Source organism: Astatotilapia calliptera, chromosome 3, assembly GCF_900246225.1.
Source record: "Astatotilapia calliptera chromosome 3, fAstCal1.2, whole genome shotgun sequence".
Lineage (NCBI taxonomy): Eukaryota > Metazoa > Chordata > Actinopteri > Cichliformes > Cichlidae > Astatotilapia > Astatotilapia calliptera.
This window is the reverse complement of record NC_039304.1, coordinates 10477565-10486602: the sequence shown is the minus strand read 5'-3', so window position 1 is coordinate 10486602 and position 9038 is coordinate 10477565. Positions and strand designations below refer to the sequence as shown.

At 39.7% G+C, this 9038-nt stretch overlaps 1 non-coding gene across 1 annotated transcript; it reads right to left on the bottom strand.

Moving 5' to 3' along the window:
* Nucleotides 1-492: 492 nt before the first annotated feature.
* trnal-aag (transfer RNA leucine (anticodon AAG)) lies at nt 493-574 on the bottom strand. Its single transcript has one exon. It is a non-coding gene; the product is annotated as a tRNA-Leu (tRNA).
* Between the last annotated feature and the right edge of the window lie 8464 nt (nt 575-9038).

Genomic DNA, 9038 nt, shown 5'->3' with positions numbered 1-9038 from the left:
CTTCAGGACACCTACACCAGGAGATGCTGGACTAGAGCAGCGCAGATACTGAAGGACCCGTCCCATCCTGGCAACAAACTGTTCCAACTTCTGCATTCTGGTAGAAGGTTCCGCATCTTCCGGGCAAGGACAGAGAGACTCAAGAGGAGCTTCTATCCCCAAGCCATCCGTGCCCTAAACACACACACCCGCCCTCTCACATCATCTATAATTGACTGAGACAGGACTCTTCCAGACACTAAACCAAGGCACAATGTACATTTCAATTCCTTTAATTTTAAATATGTTTATATTGTCTATCCTGTAAAATAGTCAGATGTCTATTCATATTAATGTACAGAATTCACCTGCTTGCTCCTACTACTGCACATTCACCCAGTGTATATACTGTATACATATATATATATATATATATATATATATGATGTTCTTCCTTTAAAGTATATTCTGTGTGTATTGACTGCAGCTTTCTATGTGTACTTGAAAAATATCTGGCAGCGGTGGGATTCGAACCCACGCCCCCGAAGAGACTGGAGCCTTAATCCAGCGCCTTAGACCGCTCGGCCACGCTACCACGTGCGTACCTGTTTTCCTGAAAGAGCTGTTGGTCACTTTTCTGACAGTACCTGAACGCACCGCTGCGTTAGCGCGAACATGGTTTCCTTGTTTGTGACGACAGAGCGCCAGACAGCACAGGTCAGGAAGCACGCGGCACTTTCAGTACCAGGAGGATGACCTCTGACCTTTACTACTTCTATGACAGAATAATGCTCAAAACGTGAAAGGCTCATAAATAACAGGCTGGGAGTAACATGTGCGGCAGCTACAGTAATCTGGTAACTCATTAAATACATTTTTTTCCAGTTCTGGTTATCTGAGTCAAAATCAGACGTTACCGTCACTCAAACGCGCATGTGTCAAACAGCTGCATATATGACAGAAAACGCATGTAAGCATTGTATTTTCAAATAAGACCCTTCTTTTTTATAAAGCACCGACTGTGTTCTGAACAAGTTTTCTCAACGTGAAAACAAAGCATCCGCATTTCACGCGTGAGCTTGTTCATTTTCCTGTGCTTTGTCTGTGCAGCAACGGAGGTTTAGTGAAATTATGGCACATTTGCCTTCTGAAGTCACTCTTCCAGTTTAGGGAGTTACAGCATCTAATGCTAATGTTACCACTTGGACCACTTTGGACTTCACTTTCCACATCTGCTCCAGCTGTTCCTTCAGCCCCTGGTACGCCTCTATTTTCTTGTGCCGCTTCTTCCTGATGTTGCTGTCCGCTGGGATTGCCACATTTATCACCACTGCGGTCTGCTTCTCCTTCTCAAACACCAATATGTCTGGTTGTCAGTCTGGTTTAAGTCCCACAGGACCTTACCTCCATCAGCTTTGTCTCCCACCAGGAGTTGGAGGCTTCTAATTTGGGGCAAGTTTTTCAAAATATTTCTTTCTCACAATATATACTCACTACTTCACTAGCACTTACATCACAATACTTTACATCATCATTATTACTAATAGTAATAGTGGTTAAATAATTTAATAATTTACATGGAAAAGAATAAAAGAAAATGATTTCTAAGTATATTTACATAATTATTGGTTGGAATTTCCAGTAGAAAATTTCAGTGTCTTTTCTGCTATTTTGCTAAGATTTTATAAGAATACAAACCAAATACTCCACTTTTCTCAGTTGTGCATCTATAGCTCATAGTTAATCATGCGAGTGAAAGATAACTGCCACAGCGTGAAACCCCATGCTGCTCTGGGCAAATCTGGCATGTCTGGAGAAGGAGTTTGCCACAGTGACCAATAGGTGGAGGTGTAGGTTTGGGAAATTAGCCAGTTCATACTACAGCTCTTATTTCATTCTACTGAAGCTAGAAATGAAAGTTTTTGTCAATTACTCTCAAATTTTTTACAGCGTTTGTAAAACAAGATGCATTTCCCCAAACAGCTCATACAATCAGTCGCAAAACATTGCAACTAATGTGAAAAAGGTTGTAATTTAAAAACCTTTAACTGTTTATCAAAACAAACTATCTGCATTAAACTATAACACTGGTCAGCGGGTTTTTTTCAGAGATGAAATGTGACATTTCTTATTGACTTTGCTGAATCCAAATATAACAATTTAAATGCATGATTGACGGTTTCCCACGATGTTGAACTTTTTACATTTCACACTTATATACGTTCTAACATTTTAAAATAAATTAAAAAAAACAGTTCCACGTAGAGACAAAATTACACCACAATACAAAGCAGTGTTGTTCAAGTTCGGTTCACACAAAGGGTCTGTTAACGGTAAATTTATCTGGGCTCCAGCCTGCCAGGCCAGACCAGCATGTTGTGTTTAGGTGGGATAATGTTATGACATGTAACATGACATGTTGGTTTCTTCTTCTTGGCTGCATGTCTCTCTGTAGATCTCCACAACCAAACTTAGTTCATCACTTAACAATGTGGGGCACCAACAGTGAAAATGCAAATGTTTAATTTGCATGTCATTGGTGCGCACTCTGGGAGTCACGTCACTTAATATATTTTTTAAAAAAATCACGCAACTTTACTCTGCAGCATTACACATTTTCTGCTACTGGGAAGGACAAATTTAAGGTCACAGTACGGGTCAAAGGTCAAACAGAGAGAATATATTTAAATTTGATATTTGCTTGTGATGCTTGATACCTCCACCTGGGCCACTACTGTCAAAATTCAGGGCTTTACTTTATTTATTTATTTATTTATTTATTTCAGAATCACTGACTTTTTTTTTACCCACATGTCGCCAGGTGTTGAATTCTGCTGTGCAGAAGTAACACAAACCTTTTAAGGATTTTGCATGTTGTTTTAGGAAAAACTTTGATTTGCATAAATCTGTAAAGATTTAAATTAGTTTCCAGCTCATGTAAATATCGCAGGATGGTTAAACTTGTGGTAACATTTTGTCTCCTTGCTGTTTTTCCTAATAACAGCCAGGGGTCTGACCTTGATTTTCCTGCTTTTTTGTGGTTTCTTTACCACAGTGACTTCTTTCTAATGCCTTATCCAACAATTGGATTGTTCGCACTAGATCAGTCTGCTCTAAATGGAAGCCAAGCCAGTAAAGGTTGACATAAGAGTTTATATTTCCTATACTGCCTCATCAGTTATCCTTGTTAGGGTATACTTTTTACTACTGAGCATTTCTCCTTCTTTGTTAGTGTCTGCACATGTTTCAGCACATTCAGGCAAATAATTAGGCACAACTGTCAATCCTTTGAACAGTTACTGCCTGTATAATATGTATGTTTAAATGAAATTGCATGTGACATGAGAAGCTACTTTCAGCTGCCTCCTCCTTCGTCACAAGAGGTCACCACAGCAGGTAGCTCTGCATATTTGGCTTGGCAGGGTTTTTACAGCAGATGTCCTTCCTGATAGATCCCTCAAAGGGATTTGTGTTTCCTCCCAGGATCAAACCAGAGAGTTTTCACTTGGTAGGCAAACATTTAAACCAGTAAGGTGAAGAGTCCATCTAGTATTCAAAATCTGAATGAACATGGAGGAGCTGCTCAGGTAAAGAGGAAGCAAGACTATAGATTCTTCATTGCTTTTACTGCAGGAGGGGATTTATGAGGACTGACTGTCAGTCGCTGAATGGAGTGACAGACATTACAGTTATTTTGTTGTTGTAATACACGGTTGCATATTTTATTTCCACTGTATATGTTTGTTTTTTGTTTTCCATATTTTTTCCATAAGTTTCTTTATCACCGTGTGAACAGACTGGTCAAAAGTAGAAGACTTATATTTCAATAAGTCTTCTTATAGAAAATACATATTTCTATAAGAAGACTTATTGAAATATAAGTCTTCTATATAAGAAGACTTATATTTCTATAAGTCTTCTTATTGAAATATAAGTCTTCTATATAAGAAGACTTATATTTCTATTAGAAGACTTATATTTCAATAAGTCTTCTACTTGTTAGTAAATATCTGCTGTACCAAGCTACAGATATTTGTCTGAGAACACACGGCTGCTCATCATGTGACTTGTTAAGGGGCACACATTATCACACTTTGGCTCCTGTGAACTGTAACGACTCGCATGATGACAGAGGGTGGGTCAACGACTCTCTGGACCAACTTCAAGGTGACAACCCCACTAGGTGTTAAATACCCAGTACTCAGAGTCACAGCCTGTCGCTCCACGTAACCACACACTCTCAGTTATCTCCCTTGAAAAATATCAGGGAGGGACTGCTATGTATGCGGCACTCGTCTGCATCTTCCTATATTCTGATGCCTCTCACCGCCACACATACTGGCTCCTCATCCATGGGCAGACGGTAGCCCTGGTAAAATATTTATATGCAGGTTCCTGCTTGTTGCAGTTTTTCGCTGTTGCTTTGGCTTCGTTCTCAAATTGCGTTTAAAGTTATCGAAAACATAAGAAATGCTTCACGGCGTTTCATTCAAACTGAGGATTTTTCATTGTTATTGCTTGGAAATGTTTTAAGACATTAACACAAGTGACTTAATATACTGTCTACAGTTTACATGTGGGCAAAGTAGAAGTATTGTTTTTAAGCAAATGCAATATTTGTGTTGTGTTTTCCACATTAATAAGACTTTTGACTTTAAAGACTGATGTGCCAGAAATTAAAGGTGGTATTATTGTGCAGCTGACATCTAAGATCCTGACAGATGAATCCTCCAACAAATAAACAACAAATAAAGTTGTTGTTTTTTCCTGTCATTGTAACTGTAGTTGATTATAATGTGTGACCACTGAGGGAAAAGTATTCCCCTCACAGTGTAAGGGTGCTTTGTATAAACTAAACCTGAGACTGAAGAAGTCACTTGGGCGAGTGATGAAACGTTTCTCCCACAAAACGCTACGACCAGATGAACAGAATCAACTTTTGGAGATTTACTTACCTGGATGATTGAGAATGCATCAAGATGTACAAAGTAAACATGCCAGTGAAATCAGCACCTGAAGAATATTCACTCAGGAAATCCTGCATGATTCTGACTTCATCTCCTCACAGTTTAAACACATTGGTTTACACATCGCTGAAATAATTTGGGATTTTGGTGAAAGTGACTTTCTTTAGTTACACTAAAAAATAAATCTTGACAGATGATTAACTATCCTGGCAACGCTGCATTTAAAGTGAAAAAAAAAATGGGAAAAGCTGCTTCAGAATTGAGAACATCAACATTTTTAGCAAAAAATGTGCAAAAGCTGCTTGTTTTAAATACTTCTGACTTTCACCTGGGGGCTCTGCAGACGACATAATGTGCATGTGATGATTTCCACAGACTGCTACTTCTCTGCTGAGAGGAAACAATCTATTTGGATCACAAACACATATACAAATTCCTCTTAATTCTCAAGTAAAACCTTGTCCTCATGAGTTCAGCATGTGGAGAGTTTTCACTTTGGGGCACAGTAGCAACATTCTCCTCAGAAAAATAATAATCTGGTGCAGTAGGCATTCGATGTCAGTGATGACACTCCTTTATTATTGTTAAAAGTTCATTTGAGACGAGAATAAAAGGTTTTGAGCAAGCTTCCACATTTTGCAGGTTAACTACAGTGTTTCCTGTACATATGAACAGTTTGGGGTACTGATTGTGTACTGGGTTTTTGCTAAATGTAAGGGTCTTCAGCTGTTAACTATGGTTACATATCATCTATGATCAGCTCTTCTATATCTGGAGCATACGCTCTCAAATCCCAAAAGACTCTGTTTATCAGTATTTGTAGTTTATGACATCATACTGGTGAGTAAAGGGTGGTGAAGTAATTCTTAATACCATGAACTGCCTTTCCAAATAAATTTTAATCTCATTGATCAGACGTTTTGAAGCCGACTGAAGGGTCGCCGCCTCAGTACTTTTCCACATGTTGGCGTTGACTAGAATAAGGCCAGCCCAAAACAAAAGGGTTAATTATTAGACTCTGGATTGTTGACTCTGGGAATTCTTGGTTTGGTGGGATATGAAATGGCCACCGACACAAGCCCACCCACTTTTCCATAATGCAAATAAAGGCCCTGTGTATGGGGGGTTCTCTCTCTCTCAGTAACCTCCCCAGCGCAGATGGCCCAGTCTCTAAACCCCGCCCACAGTCTTTTGTCTTCAGGGAATCTGTCTCTTGGCTGTTAGTAGAAAAACTATTTATTTCATGTGTCAGTAGGGGGCGCGACAAAGCCTACTGAGGCCCCATACTCACTGTAACAAGCAGGTCTTCTTTTATTTTTGGATGCATAGCCACGGCAGAAACACAGAATTATAAACAGGACCTGAACAGAAACTATTCGACTACATTTTCTTTTCTTTTGTCTTTAAATATGCACAGAGACCAGCATATGAGGGGATACTAAAAAGCAAGCTGCCCCCCCTCCCACTACCACCCACACATATATATATATATATATAAACGTTTACGCGCACAACTGTGAAGCTCAGTAATGCTCTGTGCATACATACATAGATATATAGACAGGCACAAACCAAGAATATCAAGACAAGGACAGATGAGACCAAACTTGAAAGGGTGAAGAGCAAAGTAAATGAAGATAGAAGAGAAAGGATGAGGAGGAGAGAGGTGAAAGATGAGGCAGCAGGGAGACACAGAGAAGCAGAGGGGAGGAGGATGAGAGAGGGAATCAACAGATGCAGTGTGGAAAGGACCGAAGGAGAATGGTGGATGAGAACGAGGCCTCTTTCAGCACAGAGAGCTCTGCAGCGTAGAACTGAAAAAGAGAGACTCGATATCCAGTTCGTGGCTGTCTCACTGTTAAAAATGCAGCACAGGATCCATATTTGACCTGAAATATCTGATATCTGCCTCCAGAATCACACGTCTATCTCTATTCACTGGGAATATTTAACGTTTTATTTATTTTCAGGCTACTCTCACCAGATTTGTTTTTATTATTCTCCACCTGATTAATTGTTAATGCGAATGTCTGATCGGCTGTCACATGGAAGCACCTCAGTGCGTTTAGGCATATAGACATCGTCAAGATGTCTATATGCTGTAGGATGGGGAAGAAAGGTGATTTTAAGTGACTTTGAAGGTGGCATGGTTGTTGGTGCTAGATAGATCATCTGAATATTTCAGAAAGAGCTGGTCTGCTGGGATTTCCCCCCACAATATACTGTAGAGTTTACAGAGAACGGTGCAAAAAACAGAAAATATCCAGCGAGCAGCAGTTCTCTGGCCAGACTCCTTCAAGCAGGTAGGAAGGCAACAGTAACTCAAACAGGCACTCACTGCACCCAAGCCATGCAGAAGAGCATCTCTAAACACATAACACATCGAACTTTGAAGCAGATCGATTATAGCAGCAGAAAACCACACCTAACATCAATCCTGTTAGCTAAGAACAAGATAATGAGGGTACAATTCACACTAAAATTGGACAATAGAGGAAAAATGGTGTTGGTCTGATGAGTCCCAATTTCTGCTCAAACAATGAGATTTAGCACAAAATGACATGAAAGGCTGGGTCCAGCCTGCCTTGTATCATAGTTCAGACTTTTGGTGGTGTAATGGTGTTAGGGATGTGTTCTTAGCACACTTTTGGGCCCTTAGTACAAACTGAACATTGTTTAAACACCACAGCCATTGTTGCTGAAGATGCCCATCCCTTTATGACCACCATGTACTGTACCATCTTCTGATGGCTGCTTCCAGCAGGATAACGCACCGCATCACGAAGATCAAATCATCCGCAACTGGTTTCTTGAACATGACAAGTCACTAGTCACCGACAAATTCACATTATGGATGCACAGCTGACAAATCTGCAGCAACTGTGCGATACTGTCAGGTCAATATGGAGCAAAATCTCAGGAATGTTTCAAGCACCTTATTGGATCAGCTTTGAAGGCAAAAGAGGATCCAGCCCAGTGCTAGCAAGGTGTACCTAATAAAATGTCCACTGAGTGTATGTGGATCCAACACCTCTGAAATGTAAAGAAGTGCCATTTGATTGGATACCTAATAAACAGAATTTTGATAAAACTCATCAAAGCTCAGTTTCATATAAGAGCATAACTCTGGTAACAATGTCTGTTTATCAAAAAAAGTGATTATTACATATTAACATTGTTATTTAAACAACCCCCTGATAATTAAGATTTTTTTCAGTAATGTTAGGACCTCAGAGTGTTAGATTGCTTCTAAGATTGCTGTGGCTACCGATTATATCATCCCTTAAAGAACTTTTACTGACAACCCGATGAACATCACTTGTCACGGTTTGCACTGGCAGACCATATGGAGGGAGGAGGAGGACCCAAATGCAGACACTTGGAACAAAATTATAATTTAACAAAAGTCGAGCCGTTTAATTGTGGCTGGGAAAAGGTACAAAACAAAAAGCAGTTACACACTGAGGCTAAACTAACCAGAACTAAACTGGGAACAACTAAATGCTAAACAGAAGAGACAAAGAACAAAACCTTGAACATGATAAAAACCTGAACATGAAAAAACCTGGAAATATGACGAGAACTCAACAGACAACCTGAGACCGAACAAAGGAAGACAGGACTTAAATACACAGAACGGTAATGAGGGAAGTGGAAACACATGAGGAACATAGCTGACACAAATTAACACAAGGGAAACAAAACTATACACACTGAACATGGAAACACGAGACTGTCAAAATAAAACAGCAAACATAATGAGACGAAAACTGTGACGACACGAGCTTGACAATATGACATGGAAAACACAGACATGAAAGGTATAACAGACTGGGGAGACAGAATGATACACAAGGAGAGGAACATGGAACCAGATAATGGGAACGAGGCACAGACATAACTAAAAATCACATATAGAGGACAAGAGACTTACACAGGAAACAGCAAACAACAGAAGGGATCATGGATGAAACTTTAACTAAACAAAACCTAATTACACTGAAAAAAAGGCCATGTTGGATTTACTTGATTCAAGAGTGGACATTGGTTGCACACAAACGTTTTGCTTTGGCAGAAACTTAAACAACTGAG